The sequence below is a fragment of the Loxodonta africana genome, chromosome Y (assembly GCF_030014295.1).
Source record: "Loxodonta africana isolate mLoxAfr1 chromosome Y, mLoxAfr1.hap2, whole genome shotgun sequence".
Classification (NCBI taxonomy): Eukaryota; Metazoa; Chordata; class Mammalia; order Proboscidea; family Elephantidae; genus Loxodonta; species Loxodonta africana.
Genome location: NC_087370.1, coordinates 4,465,627 through 4,485,509, shown reverse-complemented (window position 1 = coordinate 4,485,509; position 19,883 = coordinate 4,465,627).

Below are 19,883 nucleotides of genomic sequence, written 5' to 3'. Positions count from 1 at the left end.
GGGTATTAAGTTTATCTGGAAAAACAAACATGAGAATTACTTTTAAAATTTCTAAAAAAGATGTAAGGAGGTGAGGCTAGGCCACTTGATATTGAAACATGGTATTTAGTAATGTTTATACACGCTGAGTATGGATTTATGAAAAAAGCAGAAAACAAAATCTGTTGCCGTCAAGTGGATCCCAAGTCATTGTGACCATACAGCAGCTCTATGTACAAAATAGAACTGAGCTGAGTATAGTTTTCTTGGATGCAATCTTTACAGAAGCAAGTTGCCAGGCCTTTCTTCTGCAGAGCCACTGGGAGGGCTCAAAGTGTTAACCTTTAAGTTAGCAGCTGGTCTCAAATTGCTTGCACCACCCAGGCTCCCATGGTAGGAGTATAATGTTCTGTTAAAACCAAAAAGAAATCCATTGTCGTCGAGTCGATCCTAACTCACAGTGACCCTATAGGACACAGAAGAACTGCCCCACAGAGTCTCCAAGGAGCAGCTGGTGGATTTGCACTGTGAACCTTTTGGTTAGCAGCCCATGTCTTAAGCACTGTGCCACCAGGGCTCCCCATGAAAAGATAGATCAATTTTCCTTATTGTTAGGTATCATCAAAGTGGCTCTGACTCGTGACAACTCGATACATAACAGAAGGAAACATTACCAAGTCCTCTGCCCTCCTCACAATCTTTGATATGTTTGAGCTTATTCCTACATGAATAGACAAATTAATAGAACATAAAATCATGAAATTGCTACAATACATATGAAAAGTTTGTTTTAATAAAATCAGCATTTCATACCAGAGTCAAACACACAAATCTCCCTGCGTATGGCATTGGGTCAACTAACTGAAGGTTTGAGGGGAAAAACAAAGATGAATATCTATCTCAGTGCTTCCAAAAAATTAATTGTACATGTTTCAAAGATTAAAGTTCAAAAGGGTAAAAAGGGCACAGACTAGTAGAGGTCGGAAAATATTTCTTAAACAATCTCAGGGTATACAAGGCATTTCTAGCAAATCAGAAAGGAAGAAACCATAAAGATTTATAAATTTGATGATATAAAAAAATTCCTGTAAAAATAGCAGGGGCAGCAAGAGAATAAAATAAGGCAAAATATCATATGCAAAGCCTTAATGTGCCTGGTATTGAAATAGTTTTTATAAGTTAATAAGGGGACAAGAAACCAACAGGGAAAAATGGATGAACGATGTGAACATTTTTACAAAAAAAAAATATATATATATATATACAGTTTGCTTATAGATGGATGAAAAGTTGCTCAGCCACATTCATAATATTAAAAGGAAAATTAAAATAGTGAAAAAACATACTTTTAACCTGTTTTTCTTTGACAAAGCTCAAAAGATATGAAAATATATAGTGTTTCTAAAAATGTGGGAAAAACAGATTCACTCGTAGAGGATATTGGTGGGGATGTAAACTGGTGCAACCTCTTTGGAAGGAAACTTGATCTAGCAGTTCCAAATCTAAGTATGTATGCTACCCATCCATTCAAATACAGGCACGATGTCCAACAGACAAAAGTATTCCTTCCAGCGTTGTTCATAAAGGAAAAGACTAGGAACGAACCTGACGGCCGTAACTGGGGACTAGTTACATCAACTATACTACACAGCACAAATAGGATTGTTTTGATGCTATCATCTATGTGTGTGCAACACTGAGCTGCAAGAAAAAAAAGCTACAAAAGAATGTATATAAATGTGCATAAATATCTTCCATTTGTGAAAAAAGACGATGCTGCATATATGTATATTTTTTCATTGCCATCAAGTCCAATCTGATTCATATCGACCCCAAGGGACAGAGTAGAACTGTCCCGTAGAGTTTTCCAAGGGGCAGCTGATGAATTCCAACTGCAGACTTTTTGTTTACCAGCCAAAGGCTTAACCACTGTGTCACCACATCCTCATATATATGTATAGGTATAGGTGTAAGGAAAAGAGGAAGACCCTTGATGAGGTGGATTGACACAGTGGCTGCAACAATGAGCTCAAGCATAACGATGATTGTAAGGATGCCTCAGGACTGGCCAGTGTTTTGTTCTGTTGTGCACAGGGTTGCTATGAGTCGGAATCCACTTGACGGCACCTAACAACAACAACAAATGTATAAGTATAGGTATAGGTATAGGACTGAGGTGTGCCCCACCCAAGCCATGGTGTTTTCAATCACCTCATATGCATGTGGAAGCTGAACAATGAATAAGGAAGAGCTAAGAAGAATTGATGTCTTTGAATTATGATACTGGGGAGGAATATTGAATATACCATGGACTGCCAGAACAAATCCATCTTGGAAGAAGTACAGCCAGGATGCTCCTTAGAAGCAAGAATGGCAAGACTTCATGTCACATAGTTTGGAGATGTTATCAGGAGGGACCAGTCCGTGGAGAAGGACATCATGCATGGTAAAGTACAGGGTCAGATAAAAAGAGGAAGACCCTCAACAAGATGGATTGATTCAGTGGCTGCAACAACGGGCTCAAACAAACATACCAACAATCTTGAGGATGATACTGGACCGGGCAGTGTTTTGTTGTGTTGTACATAGGGTCGCTATGAGTCAGAACTGACTCAATGGCACCTAACAACAGCAACAACATGTATATACATGTATGTGTGTATGTTGTAAATGGCAACTCTATGTACAAATGAATGAAACAATGCCCAGTCCTGTGCCATCTTGGTGATCATCGGTATGCTCGAGTTCATTGTTACAGTGACTGTGTATTTTTGTATCGGACAGCATTCTGTTGTGATCCATAGGATTTTCCTTGGCTGTTTTTCCAGAAGCAGACTGTCAGGCCTTTCTTCTCAGTCTGTCTGAGTCTGGAAGCTCCACCCAAACCTGTCCACCATGGGTGACCCTACTGGTATTTGAAATACTGGTGGCATAGCTTCCAGACTCACAGCAACGTGCCAGCCACCAGAGTAAGACAATACAGACATACTACTGGTGGATATGTATACATACACATCCACAAAAATATACACCTTCAGGCGGGGCCAAGACGGCTGACTAGGTAAAAGCTACCTCTGACACCTCTTGCAACAAAGACTTGGAAAAACAAGTGAATCGATCACATACATGACAATCTACGAACAGTGACCATCAAACACAGATCTAAAGAGTTGACCTGAGCGACAGAGACTGAGAACGAACAACCACGGGGAAGCGACGACTGTTTTCAGAGCCTGGAGCCAGTGTCCCAGTCAGGAAACCTTGGCGCCGGAGTTTGGACTGGGCGCAGGGGTGCTGAGCATGGCATCTTGACACAGCACAAACACGGGACGCAGCCCTAGCCCCCAGAAGTGACCTTGGGGGAAGCCCAGCCAGTGCACGCAGGCAGCACAGCGACGCGGCAACAGGAGGAAAAGTCACCTGGAGGCAGTGACTGGTTTTGAATCCTGGAGTGTGGTGTCCCAGCCAGGGAACCTTGGTGCTGGGCTTTGGACTGGGAGCGGAGGAACTGACCATGGCTTCTGAGACAGCACAAACACAAGACATAGGCCTTACCCTCTGGGGCAATCTCCACCCAGCCAACACACACAAGCTACACATCCCTCGGGAATCCCAGATAAAACATTCATCACCAAATAAGATAAGTAAATTTGTCTATATTCCGGGGTGCTACTCCTGCCTATTTATCTGAACCCTCCCCTACCCTTCCCAGGTGGCTTCATTAACATTGGAATTTCCTGATCCAGAGAGTGAAGTGTGCTGCGGTTTTTCTTTTTTTCTGGTCATTTCCTAACCCATTCTCCTGGCCCAATAGAAGCAGCTACAAAAAAACCCAAACACCAAAAATCCTTCCCTAATTGGACTAAAAATACACAACCAGCTCCAGCCAAAGCTATGTGATCCACAGTCTTGGGCTTTCATCCCTACAGGGAACAAGGTGGCTATTATAATGCAAAGGCAATTCTGATAGCGATCTGACTGTAATTGTTTTAGCAGATTACTGGAAAGACAAGTTTCCAGGTCTGATATCTCTGCATATTCAACAGAGCCCTCACTCACCCACAACAGGGAACTGAGGGCTGAAGCTCCCCCCAGACCACCTAGCCTCCTGTCTTAGGGGTCTAAGGAGGGTGACACCTACCAATCTGTAGAGATACTTGCATTGGGGGCCTAAGGTACAGCTGCAGAGCCCACCCACCAAAACCCTACAGGAATAGAGACACACCTACCTCACTGGCACTTGGGGGAAGTCTGTCAGCACCCTGACGCCCCTGGAGTGTGAAACCCTGCTGCTACTAGAATCTGGTGCACACAACTATCACCACTACTTCTCTAGGTGGATAGGTGACAGTCTGTACCACATACTTAATGACCCCAAATCAGATTCTACTCAAGAATAATGAACGGACTCTTAGGCTTATATATCTGGTAACAGCCCAAACCAGCTGGTAATAGGACATAAGTGATTCAAGGGCTACAATAATCAAGACAGTGCAATCCACCTACGTATATTGAAAGAAAACAAAAGAAGATAAGACTCAGTGAGCAAATATACAATAAATCACTACAATATCTTAGAGATGGCTTGGAGACAGCAGTCGATATCAAACCACATAAAGAAGCAGACCATGATTGGTTCTACAACTCCCCAAACTAAAGAACCAAAATCTTTCCCAAATGAAGATACAATCCTGGAATTGCTAGATGCAAAATATAAAAAACTAATTTACAGAATGCTTCAAGACATCAGGGATGATATCAGAAATGAAATAAGACAATCTACAGCAGTTGAAGAACTCAAAAAGATTATTCAAGAATATAGTGGAAAAATTAATAAGCTGCAAGAATCCATAGAGAGACAGCATGTAGAAATCCAAAAGATTAACGGTAAAATTACAGAATTAGACAACTCAATAGGAAGTCAGAGGAGCAGGTTTGAGCAATTGGAATGCAGGGTGATGGATCTGGCGGACAAGGATATTGACACCAATATAGCTGAAAAAAATCAGATAAATGAATTTAAAAAAATGAAGAAACCCTAAGAATCATGTGGGACTCTATCAAAAAGAATAACTTGCGTGTGCTTGAAGTCCCAGAACAGGGAGGGATAACAGAAAATACAGAGAGAACAGTTGAAGATCTGTTGGCAGAAAACTTCCCTGACATCATGAAAGATGAAAGGATATCTATCCAAGATGCTTACTGAACCCCATTTAAGATTGATCCAAAAAGAAAATCACCAAGACATATTATAATCAAACTTGCCAAAACCAAAGATAAAGATAAAATTTTAAAAGCAGCCAGGGAGACAAGAAAGGTCACCTACAAAGTGGAATCAATAAGAATAAGTTCACACTACTCAGCAGAAACCATGCAGTCAAGAAGGCAATGGGATGACATATATAGAGCACTGAAGGAGAAAAAATGCCAGCCAAGGGTCATATATCCAGCAAAACTGTCTCTGAAATATGAAGGCAAATTTAAGACATTTACAGATAAACACAAGCTTAGAGAATTTGCAAAAACCAAACCAAAGCTACAAGAAATAATAAAGGAAATTGTTTGGTCAGAAAACCAATAATATCAGATACCAGCAAAACACAAGGTCACAGAACACAACATCCTGACATCAACTCAAATAGGGGAATCACAAAAACAAACTAAGATTAATTTTTAAAAGAAAAAAACGCTCAAAACAGGGAACCATTGAAGTCAATATGTAAAAGATCACAATAATCAAAAAGAGGGTCTAAATACAGGTGGCATAGAACTGCCATATGGAGAGGGAAACAAGGCAGTATAGGACAATACGAGTTAGGTTTTTACTTAGAAAAATAGGGGTAAATATTGAGGTAACCACAAAGAGGTATAACAACTCCATTACTTAAAATAAAAACCAAGAAAAACATAACAACTCGGCGAACATAAAGTCAACTACTATGAAAATGAGGAACACACAATTTACTAAGAAAAACATCTCAGCACAAAAAAGTAATTGGAAAAATGAAATTGTCAACAACGCACACAAAAAGGCATCAAAATGACAGCACCAAACACGTATTTATCTATAATTACGCTGAATGTAAATGGACTAAACGCACCAATAAAGAGACAGAGAGTCTCAGACTGGATAAAGAAACACGATCCGTCTATATGCTGCCTACAAGAGACACACCTTAGACTTAGAGACACAAACAAACTAAAACTCAAAGGATGGAAAAAAATATATCAAGCAAACAACAAGCAAAAAGGAGCAGGAGTAGCAATATTAATTTCTGACAACATAGACTTGAAAGTTAATAGACCACAAAGGATAAAGAAGGACACTACATAATGATTAAAGGGACAATTGACCAGGAAGATATAACCATATTAAATATTTATGCACCCAATGACAGGGCTGAAAGATACATAAAACAAACTTTAACAGAACTGAAAAGTGAGATAGACACCTCCACAATTATACTAGGAGATTTCAAAACACCACTTTCGGAGAAGGATAGGACTTCCAGTAAGAAGCTCAATAGAGACATGGAAGACCTAATTGCTACAATCAACCAACTTAACCTCATAGACTTATACAGAACAGTCCACCAAACTGCTGCAAGGTATACTTTTTTTTCTAGCACACATGGAACATTCTCTAGAATAGACCACATATTAGGTCATAAAACAAACCTTTGCAGAGTCCAAAACATCGAAATGTTACAAAGCATCTTCTCAGACCAAAAGGCCATAAAAGTGGAAATCAATAACAGAAAAATTAGGGAAAAGAAATCAAACACTTTGAAAATGAACACCCTTCTGAAAAAAGACTGAGTTATAGAAGACATTAAGCAGGGAATAAGGACATTCATAGAATGCAAAGAGAATGAAAATACTTCCTATCAAAACCTCTGGGACACAGCAAAAGCAGTGCTCAGAGGCCAATTTATATCGATAAATGCACACATACATAAAGAAGAAAGAGCCAAAATCAGAGAACTGTCCCTATAACTTGAACAAATAGAAAGTGAGCAACAAAAGAAACCATCAAGCACCAGAAGAAAACAAATAATAAAAATTAGAGCCGAACTAAATGAATTAGAGAACAGAAAACAATTGAAAGAATTAACAAAGCCAAAAGCTGGTTCTTTGAAAAAATTAACAAAATTGATAAACCATTGGCCAGACTGACTAAAGAAACACAGGAAAGGAAACAAATAACCCAAATAAGAAACAAGATGGGCCACATCACAACAGGCCCAACTGAAATTTAAAGAATCATATCAGATTATTACGAAAAATTGTACTCTAACAAATTCGAAAACCTAGAAGAAAGGGCTGAATTCCTGGAAAAACACTACCTACCTAAACTAACACAATCAGAAGTAGAACAACTAAATAGACCCATAACCAAAAAAGAGATTGAAATGGTAATCAAAAAACTCCCAACAAAAAAAAAGCCCTGGCCCGGATGGCTTTCCTGCAGAGTTCTACCAAACTTTCAAAGAAGTGTTCACACCACTACTACTAAAGGTATTTCAAAGCATAGAAAATGACGGAATACTACCTAACTCGTTCTATGAAGCCACCTATTCCCTGATACCAAACCCAGGTAAAGACATCACAAAAAAAGAAAATTACAGACCTATATACCTCATGAACATAGATGCAAAGATCCTCAACAAAATTCTAGCCAATAGAATTCAACAACATATCAAAAAATTAATCCACCATAACCAAGTGGGATTTATACCAGGTATGCAAGGCTGGTTTAATATTAGAAGAACCATTAATGTAATCCACCATATAAATAAAACAAAAGACAAAAACCACATGATCTTATCAATTGATGCAGAAAAGGCATTTGACAAAGTCCAACACCCATTTATGATAAAAACTCTCAGCAAAATAGGAATTGAAGGAAAATTCCTCAGCATAATAAAGGGCATCTATACAAAGCCAACAGCCAACATCACTCTAAATGGAGAGAGCCTGAAAGCATTTCCCTTGAGAACGGGAACCAGACAAGGATGTCCTTTATCACTGCTCTTATTGAACATTGTGCTAGAGGTCCTAGCCAGAGCAATTAGGCTAGACAAAGAAATAAAGGGCATCTGGATTGGCAAGGAGGAAGTAATATTATCTCTATTTGCAGATGACATGATCTTATACTCAGAAAACCCTAAGGAATCCTCCAGAAAACTACTGAAACTAACAGAAGAGTTTGGCAGAGTCTCAGGTTATAAGCTAAACATACAAAAATCACTTGGATTCCTCTACATCAACAAAAAGAACATCAAAGAGGAAATCATCAAATCAATACCATTCACAGTAGCCCCCAAGAAGATAAAATACTTAGGAATAAATCTTACCAAAAATGTAAAAGACTTATACAAAGAAAACTACAAAGTACTACTACAAGAAACTAAAAAGGACCTAAGTAAGTGGAAAAACATACCTTGCTCATGGATAGAAAGACTTAACATAGTTAAAACATGTATTCTAGCAAAAGCCATCTATACATACAATGCACTTCCAATCCAAATTCCAATGTCATTTTTTAATGTGCTGGAGAAACAAATCACCAACTTCATATGGAAGGGAAAGAAGCCCCGGATAAGTAAAGCATTACTGAAGGAAGTGGGAGACCTCACTCTACCTGATTTCAGAACCTATTATACAGCCACAGTAGTCAAAACAGCCTGGTACTGGTACAACAACAGACACATAGACCAATGGAACAGAATTGAGAACCCAGATATAAATCCATCCACATATCAGCAGCTGATATTTGACAAAAGCCCAGTGCCAGTTAATTGGGGAAAAGATAGTCTTTTTAACAAATGGTGCTGGCATAACTGGATATCCACTTGCAAAAAAATGAAACAGGACCCATACCTCACACCATGCACAAAAACTAACTCCAAGTAGATCAAAGACCTAAACAGAAAGACTAAACTGATAAAGATCATGGGAAAAAAAAATAGGGACAACCTTAGGAGCCCTGATACAAGGCAGAAACAGAACACAAAACATTACCAAAAATGACGAAGAGAAACCAGATAACTGGGAGCTCCTAAAAATCAAACACCTATGCTCATCTAAAGACTTCACCAAAAGAGTAAAAAGACCACCTACAGACTGGGAAAGAATTTTCAGCTATGACATCTCCGGCCAGTGCCTGATCTCTAAAATCTATACGATTCTGTTAAAACTCATCCACAAAAAGACAAACAACCCATTCAAGAAGTGGGCAAAGGATATGAACACGCACTTCACTATAGAAGATATTCAGGCAGCTAACACATACATGAGAAAATGCTCTCGATCATTAGCCATTAGAGAAATGCAAATTAAAAGTACGATGAGATTCCATCTCACTCCGACAAGGCTGGCATTAATCCAAAAAACACAAAATAATAAATGTTGGAGAGTCTGCGGAGAGATTGGAACTCTTATACACTGCTGGTGGGAATGTAAAACGGTACAACCACTTTGGAAATCTATCTGGTGTTATCTTAAACAGTTAGAAGTAGAACTACCATACAACCCAGAAACCCACTCCTCGGAATATACCCTAGAGATACAACAGCCTTCACACAAACAGATATATGCACACCCATGTTTACTGCAGCCCTGTTTACAATAGCAAAGAGCTGGAAGCAACCAAGGTGTCCATCAATGGATGAACGGTTAAATAAATTGTGGTATATTCACACAAGGGAATACTACGCATCGATAAAGAACAGTGACGAATCTGTGAAACATTTCATAACATGGAGGAACCTGGAAGGCATTAGGCTGAGTGAAATTAGTCGGGCAAAAGGACAAATATTGTATAAGACTACTGTTACAAGATCTTGAGAAATAGTAGAACACATACTTTTGTGGTTGCAGGGAGGGAGGGACGGAGGGTGGGAGAGGGTTATTTACTGATTAGTTAGTAGATAAGAACTGCTTAAGGTGAAGGGAAAGACAATACTCAATACATGGAAGGTCAGCTCAACTGGACTGGACCAAAAGCAAAGAAGTTTTCGGGATAAACTGAATGCTTCAAAGGTCAGCGGAGTAAGGGCAGGGGTTTGGGGACTATGGCTTAAGGTTACTTCTAAGTCAGTTGGCAAAATAAGTCTATTATGAAAACACTCTGCATCCCACTTTGAAGTGTGGCGTCTGGGGTCTTAAATGCTAACAAGCGGCCATCTAAGATGCATCAATTGGTCTCAACCCACCTGGATCAAAGGAGAATGAAGAACACCAAGGTCACACGATAACTGTGAGCCCAAGAGACAGAAAGGGCCACATGAACCAGAGACTTACATCATCCTGAGACCAGAAGAACTAGTTGATACCCGGTCACAACCGATGACTCCCCTGACAGGGAGCACAACAGAGAACCCCTGAGGGAGCAGGAGATCAGTGGGATGCAGATCCCAAATACTCACAAAAAGACCATACTTAATGGTCTGACTGAGACTACAGGAATCCCGGCGGTCATGGTCCCCAAACCTTCTGTTGGCCCAGGACAGGAACCATTCCCGAAGACAACTCATCAGACATGGAAGGGACTGGACGGTGGGTAGGAGAGAGATGCTGATGAAGAGTGAGCTATTTGTGTCTGGTGGACACTTGAGACTGTGTTGGCATCTCCTGTCTGGAGGGGAGATGGGAGGATAGAGAGAGTGGGAAGCTGGCAAAATTGTCACAAGAGACTGGAAGGGCTGACTCATTAGGGGGAGAGCAAGTGGGAGTATGGATTAAGGTGTATGTAAACTTATATGTGACAGTTTGACTTGATTTGTAAATGTTCACTTGACGCTCAATAAAAGTTAATAAAAAAATGGATAGATTATCTAGAGAGATGGTTGATAAAGAAACAGATTGCATGAATGCTGTAAACCAACTAGAACTAGAAAATATGTATACGTGTATACATGTATATGTGTATATATGTATACATTTGCTAATTTCTGGTTATATATATTAAATATATATTTGATTCCATAACAAAAACACCGTATATACATATACACTTTTGTCCACACAACAACTTACTACACATTCTTCACCAGTGTTCCTAGATAATTCTCAGAATAGACCATGTGTTAGGTCACAACATGGTGTCCTGGTGGCGCAATGGTTAAGAGTTCAGCTGTTAACCAACAAGTCTGTAGGGAAGTCATAAAATTAATTCAAAGCCAAAAAACTGAAAATGGGGAAACAGGGACTTGAATACGTAGAACAGGACAACGTTAAAAAAAAAAGAGAGACTAGAGAGGCGGGGCCAAGATGGCGGAATAGGTGGACACTGCCGCAGATCCCTCTTGCAACAAAGACTCGGAAAAACAAGTGAATCCATCACATACATAACAATCTACGAACCCTGAACAACAAACACAGATTTAGAGACGGAGAACGAACAAATACGGGGAGGCAGCGATTGTTTTCAGAGCCTGGAGCCAGGGTACTAGTCAGGTGACCTTCGGCGCCCGATTTGGAGCAGAGCCCAGGGGGGCAGACGGCACAAACAAGGGGTCCAGCCCTGGCCCCCGAGCTCATTCCGGGAGGGGGCCCAGCCGGTTCGCGTGGGCGGCATGGCGGCACAGCCGGTGGGAGAAGTCCCTGGGAGGCAGTGACTGGTCTTGGAGCAGGGAGAGCAGCGTCCCAGCCGGGGAGCCATCCCGCCGGGATTTTGGCGGGGCGCGGGTATGGCATAAGCATGAGGAGCAGCTCGACCCCCCTCAACTGACCCCGGGGGGTGCCCAGCCAATTCTCGCAGGCAGCGTGGCAACGCAGCTGGTGGGAGAAGTCCCCGGGAGACAGTGACGGGTCTTGGAGCAGGGAGAGCGGTGTCCCAGCCGGGGAACAGTCCCGCCGGAATTTTGAATGGGCACAGGTACGGCATAGGCACGGAGAGCTACTCTACCCCCTTGAACTAGCCCCGGGGGGGCCCAGCCGGTTTGCCCGGGCGGCGTGGTGACGCAGCCGGTGGGGGAGGTCCCCGGGGGGCAGCGACTGGTCTTGGAGCAGGGAGAGCGGCATCCCAGCAGGAGGCACGGTCGCAGCTCAGGCGCGGGGAGCTTCTCCGCTCTCCTGAGCTGACTGCGGGGGAGGGGGCCCAGCCAGTGCGCGGGGGCGGCGCGGTGATGCGGCTGGTGGGACGGGGAGTCCCCGGGAGGCAGCGACTGATTTTGGAGTCGGGAGTGCACCGTTCCAGTAGGGAAATCTTGACGTTGGGCGTGGGGCTGGCAGCAGAGGATCAGACCGTGACTCCAGTGGGCCAGACCCCCCAGGGGCAATCTCCACACAGCCAGCACACACAGGCAACGCGCCCCGCGGAAGTCTCAGATATAATAGTCATTCCAAGACAAGCAACTCTGGCTATATTCTGAGGTGCTACTCTCCTATCTCCCTGATCCCTCCCCCATCCTCCCCAGGCGGCTTCATTAACATCCGAATAGCCTGAGCCAGAGGGAGAACTCTGATAGGGATTTGACTGCATTTTTTTTAGCGGATTTTCTGGAAAAACTAGTTTCCCAGTGATGGCTCGGAGACAGCAGTCCATATCAAACCACATAAAGAAGCAGACCATGACAGCTTTTCCAACCCCCAAAACAAAAGAATCAAAATCTTTCCCAAATGAAGATACAATCCTGGAATTATCAGATACAGAATATAAAAACTAATTTACAGAATGCTTCAAGACATCACAAATGAAATAAGGCAAACTGCAGAAAAAGCCAAGGAACACACTGATAAAACTGTTGAAGAACTCAAAAAGATTATTCAAGAACATACTGGAAAAATTAATAAGTTGCAAGAATCCATAGAGAGACAGCATGTAGAAATCCAAAAGATTAACAATAAAATTACAGAATTAGACAACGCGATAGGAAGTCAGAGGAGCAGACTCGAGCAATTAGAATGCAGACTGGGACATCTGGAGGACCAGGGAATCAACACCAACATAGCTGAAAAAAAATCAGATAAAAGAATTAAAAAAAAATGAAGAAACCCTAAGAATCATGTGGGACTCTATCAAGAAGGATAACTTGTGGGTGATTGGAGTCCCAGAACAGGGAGGGGGGACAGAAAACACAGAGAAAATAGTTGAAGAAATCCTGACACAAAACTTCCCTGACATTATGAAAGACGAAAGGATATCTATCCAAGATGCTCATTGAACCCCATTTAAGATTGATCCAAAAAGAAAAACACCAAGACATATTATCATCAAACTCGCCAAAACCAAAGATAAACAGAAAATTTTAAAAGCACCCAGGGAGAAAGGAAAGGTTTCCTTCAAGGGAGAATCAATAAGAATAAGTTCAGACTACTCAGCAGAAACCATGCAGGCAAGAACGGAATGGGACGACATAAACAGAGCACTGAAGGAGAAAAACTGCCAGCCAAGGATCATATATCCAGCAAAACTCTCTCTGAAACATGAAGGGGAAATTAAGATATTTACAGGTAAACACAAGTTTAGAGAATTTGCAAAAACCAAACCAAAGCTACAAGAAATACTAAAGGATATTGTTTGGTCAGAAAACCAATAATATCAGATACCAGCACAATACAAGGTCACAAAACAGAATGTCCTGATATCAACTCAAATTGGGAAATCACAAAAACTAACAAATTAAAATTAATTAAAAAAATAATAATACACATAACAGGGAATCATGGAAGTCAATAGGTAAAAGATCACAATAATCAAAATGAGGGACTAAATACAGGAGGCATTGAACTGCCAGATGGAGAGTGATACAAGGCGATATAGAACGATACAAGTTAGGTTTTTACTTAGAAAAATAGGGGTAAATAATAAGGTAACCACAAAAAGGTATAACAACTCCAGAACTCAAGATAAAAGCCAAGAAAAATGTAACGACTCAACTAACATAAAGTCAAACACTATGAAAATGAGGATCTCACAGTTTACTAAGAAAAATGTCTCAGCACAAAAAATTATGTGGAAAAAGGAAATTGTCAACAACACACATGAAAAGGGATCAAAATGACAGCACTAAAAACTTATTTATCTATAATTACGCTGAATGTAAATGGACTAAATGCACCAATAAAGAGAGTCACAGACTGGATAAAGAAACATGATCCATCTATATGCTGCCTACAAGAGACACACCTTTGACTTAGAGACACAAACAAACTAAAACTCAAAGGATGGAAAAAAATATATCAAGCAAACAATAAGCAAAAAAGAAGAGGAGTAGCAATATTAATTTCTGACAAAATAGACTTTAAAGTTAAATCCACCACAAAGGATAAAGAAGGACACTATATAATGATAAAAGGGACAATTGACCAGGAAGACATAACCATATTAAATATTTATGTACCCAATGACAGGGCTGCAAGATACATAAATCAAATTTTAACAGAAGTGAAAAGTGAGATAGACACCTCCACAATTATAGTAGGAGACTTCAACACACCACTTTCGGAGAAGGACAGGACATCCAGTAAGAAGCTCAATAGAGACACAGAAGACCTACTTACAACAATCAACCAACTTGACCTCATTGACTTGTACAGAACTCTCCACCCAACTGCGGCAAAGTATACTTTTTTTTCTAGCGCACATGGAACATTCTCTAGAATAGACCACATATTAGGTCATAAAACAAACCTTTGCAGAGTCCAAAACACCGAAATATTACAAAGCATCTTCTCAGACCACAAGGCAATAAAACTAGAAATCAATAACAGAAAAACTAGGGAAAAGAAATCAAATACTTGGAAACTGAACAATACCCTCCTCAAAAAGACTGGGTTATAGAAGACATCAAGGAAGGAATAAGGAAATTCATAGAATGCAACGAGAATGAAAATACTTCCTATCAAAACCTCTGGGACACAGCAAAAGCAGTACTCAGAGGCCAATTTATATCAATAAATTCACACATACAAGAAGAAGAAAGAGCCAAAATCAGAGAACTGTCCCTACAACTTGAACAAATAGAAAGTGAGCAACAAAGGAACCCATTAGGCACCAGAAGAAAACAAATAATAAAAATTAGAGCTGAACTAAATGAATTAGAGAACAGAAAAACAATTGAAAGAATTAACAAAGCCAAAAGCTGGTTCTTTGAAAAAATTAACAAAATTGATAAACCATTGGCTAGACTGACTAAAGAAATACAGGAAAGGAAACAAATAACCCGAATAAGAAACGAGAAGGACCACATCACAACAAAACCAAATGAAACTAAAAGAATCATTTCAGAATACTATGAAAAATTGTACTCTAACAAATTTGAAAACCGAGAAGAAATGGATGAATTCCTGGAAAAACACTACATACCTTAACTAACACAATCAGAAGTAGAACAACTAAATACACCTTTAACAAAAAAAGAGATTGAAACGGTATCAAAAAACTTCCAGCAAAAAAAGCCCTGGCCCGGATGGCTTCACTGCAGAGTTCTACCAAACTTTCAGAGAAGAGTTAACACCACTACTACTGAAGGTATTTCAAAGCATAGAAAATGACGGAATACTACCCAACTCATTCTATGAAGCCACCATCTCCCTGATACCAAAACCAGGTAAAGACATTACAAAAAAAGAAAATTATAGACCTATATCCCTCATGAACATAGATGCAAAGATCCTCAACAAAATTCTAGCCAATAGAATCCAACAACACATCAAAAAAATAATTCACCATGATCAAGTGGAATTTATACCAGGTATGCAAGGCTGGTTTAATATTACAAAAACCATTAATGTAATCCATCACATAAATAAAACAAAAGACAAAAACCACATGATCTTATCAATTGATGCAGAAAAGGCATTTGACAAAGTCCAACACCAATTTATGATAAAAACTCTTACCGAAATAGGAATTGAAGGAAAATTCCTCAACATAATAAAGGGCATCTATGCAAAGCCAACAGCCAATATCACTCTAAATGGAGAGAACCTGAAAGCATTTCCCTTGAGAACGGGAACCAGACAAGGATGCCCTTTATCACCGCTCTTATTCAACATCGTACTTGAAGTCCTAGCCAGGGCAATTAGGCTAGACAAAGAAATAAGAGGTATCCAGATTGGCAAGGAGGAAGTAAAGTTATCACTATTTGCAGATGACATGATCCTATACTCAGAAAACCCTAAGGAATCCTCCAGAAAACTACTGAAACTAATAGAAGAGTTTGGCAGAGTCTCAGGTTATAAGCTAAACATACAAAAATCACTTGGATTCCTCTACATCAACAAAAAGAACATCGAAGAGGAAATCACCAAATCAATACCATTCACAGTAGCCCCCAAGAAGATAAAATACTTAGGAATAAATCTTACCAAGGATGTAAAAGACCTATACAAAGAAAACTACAAAGCCCTACCACAAGAAATTCAAAAGGACATACTTAAATGGAAAAACATACCTTGCTCATGGATAGGAAGACTTAACATAGTAAAAATGTCTATTCTACCAAAAGCCATCTATACATATAATGCACTTCCGATCCAAATTCCAATGTCATATTTTAAGAGGATAGAGAAACAAATCACCAATTTCATATGGAAGGGAAAGAAGCCCTGGATAAGCAAAGCATTACTGAAAAAGAAGAAGAAAGTGGGAGGCCTCACTCTACCTGATTTCAGAACCTATTATACAGCCACAGTAGTCAAAACAGCCTGGTACTGGTACAACAACAGACACATAGACCAATGGAACAGAATTGAGAACCCAGATATAAATCCATCCACGTATGAGCAGCTGATATTTGACAAAGGCCCAGTGTCAGTTAATTGGGGAAAAGATAGTCTTTTTAACAAATAGTGCTGGCATAACTGGATATCCATTTGCAAAAAAATGAAACAGGACCCATACCTCACACCATGCACAAAAACTAACTCCAAGTGGATCAAAGACCTAAACATAAAGACTAAAACGATAAAGATCATGGAAGAAAAAATAGGGACAATCCTAGGAGCCCTAACACAAGGCATAAACAGAATACAAAACATTACCAAAAATGATGAAGAGAAACCAGATAACTGGGAGCTCCTAAAAATCAAACACCTATGCTCATCTAAAGACTTCACCAAAAGAGTAAAAAGACCACCTACAGACTGGGAAAGAATTTTTAGCTACGACATCTCAGACCAGCGCCTGATCTCTAAAATCTACATGATTCTGTCAAAACTCAAGCACAAAAAGACAAACAACCCAATCAAGAAGTGGGCAAAGGATATGAACACACATTTCACTAAAGAAGATATTCAGGCAGCCAACAGATACATGAGAAAATGCTCTCGATCATTAGCCATTAGAGAAATGCAAATTAAAACTACGATGAGATTCCATCTCACACCAACAAGGCTGGCATCAATCCAAAAAACACAAAATAATACATGTTGGAGAGGCTGCGGAGAGATTGGAACTCTTACACACTGCTGGTAGGAATGTAAAACGGTACAACCACTTTGGAAATCTATCTGGCGTTATCTTAAACAGTTAGAAATAGAACTACCATACAACCCAGAAATCCCACTCCTCAGAATATACCCTAGAGAAATAAGAGCCTTCACACAAACAGATATATGCACAGCCATGTTTATTGCATCTCTGTTTACAATAGCAAAAAGCTGGAAGCAACCAACGTGCCCATCAACGGATGAATGGGTAAATAAATTGTGGTATATTCACACAATGGAATACTACGCATCAATAAAGTAAAGTGACGAATCTGTGAAACATTTGATAACACGGAGGAACCTGGAAGGCATTATGCTGAGCGAAATTAGTCAGAGGCAAAAGGACAAATATTGTATAAGACCACTATTATAAGATCTTGAGAAATAGTAAAAACTGAGAAGAACACATACTTTTGTGGTTACGAAGCGGGGAGGGAGGGAGAGGGTTTTTTATTGATCAATCAGTAGATAAGAACTGCTTTGGGTGAAGGGAAAGACAACACTCAATACATGGAAGGTCAGCTCAATTGGACTGGACCAAAAGCAAAGAAGTTTCCAGGATAAAATGAATGCTTCAAAGGTCAGCGGAGCAGGGGCGGGGGTCTGGGGAACATGGTTTGAAGGGACTTGTAAGTCAACTGGCAAAATAATTCTATTATGAAAACATTCCGCATCCCACTTTGAAATGTGGCATCTGGGGTCTTAAATGCTAACAAGTGGCCATCTAAGATGCATCAATTGGTCTCAACCCACCTGGATCAAAGAAGAATGAAGAACACCAAGGTCACACGATAACTAAGGGCCCAAGAGACAGAAAGGGCCACATGAACCAGAGACCTACATCATCCTGAGACCAGAAGAACTAGTTGGTGCCCGGCCACAATCGATGACTGCCCTGACAGGGAGCACAACAGAGAACTCCTGAGGGAAGAGGAGATCAGTGGGATGCAGACCCCAAATTCTCATAAAAAGACCATACTTAATGGTCTGACTGAGACTAGAGGAATCCCGGCGGCCATGCTCCCCAAACCTTCTGTTGGCACAGGACAGGAACCATTCCCGAAGACAACTCATCAGACATGGAAGGGACTGGACGATGGGTTGGAAAGAGATGCTGACGAAGAGTGAGCTAATTATATCAGGCGGACACTTGAGAGTGTGTTGGCAACTCTTGTCTGGAGGGGGGATGGAAGGATAGAGAGAGAGGGAAGCTGGCAAAATTGTCGCAAAAGGAGAGACTGAAAGGGCTGACTCAAAGGGGGAGAGCAAGTGGGAGTACGGAGTAAGATGTATGTAAACTTATATGTCACAGACTGATTGGATTTGTAAACGTTCACTTGAAGCTTAATAAAAGTTAATAAAAAAAAAAAAGAGAGACTAAAAAATATAGTCCTAGATCTTTCATGTGGAGAGGAAGCTATATAAAGAAACAAAATATTGTTTTACACTTAAAAATTAGGGGTAAATATTCACATAACCACAAAGGAACCAAACAATCCTACACATCAAAATAAAAAACAAGGAAAACAGAAAGACTCAGCAAAAACAAAATCAACAACAATGAAAAATATGAAAAGAAAATACATTAAGAAAAGACTCAGCACAGAAAATTAAGTGGAAAAAACTGTCAAAAACGCAAAAAGGACATCAAAATGATGACACTAAACTCATGCCTATCAATAATTATGCTGAATGTAAATGGACTAAATGCATGAATAAAGGGACAGTTAGTAGTGGAGTGGATTAAAAAAAAACTTGATCTGTCTACACATTGCCTACAAGAGACACATCTTAAAGACACAAACTAAAACTGAAAGGATGGAAAAAAAAATATCAAGCAAACAACAATTAAAAAAGAGCAAGAGTTGTAATAGTAATCACTGGCAATATAGACTTCAAAGTAAAATCCACACCCAGTAAGAAAAGACACTATATAATGATTAAAGTGACAATACACCACAAGGTTATAACCTTAATAAATATTTACACACCCAATGACAGGACTCCAAAATATTAAAACAAACTCTAACAGCACTGAAAAGAGAAATAGACAACTCCAAAATAATACTAGGAGACTTCAACACACCATTTTCAGTGAAGAATAGAACATGCAGAAAGAAGCTCAATAAAGACAGGGAAGATATAAATAATACCGTCAATCAACTTGACCTCAGAGACACATACTGAACACTCCACCCAACAGGAGCCAGGTAGACTTTCTTTTCCAACACATGTGAAACATTCTCCAGAATATTCAGCATATAAGGCCGTAAAACAAGACTTAACAGAACCCAAATCATTGAGATAATATAAAGCATCTTTTATGACCATACAGCCATAAAAGTAGAAATCAATAATGGAAAAAGAAAAGAAAAAAAATATCAAAAACATGGAAACTGATCAACCCCATGCATGAAACCTACTAGGTTATAGAAGAAATTAAGGACAGAATAAAGAAATTCACA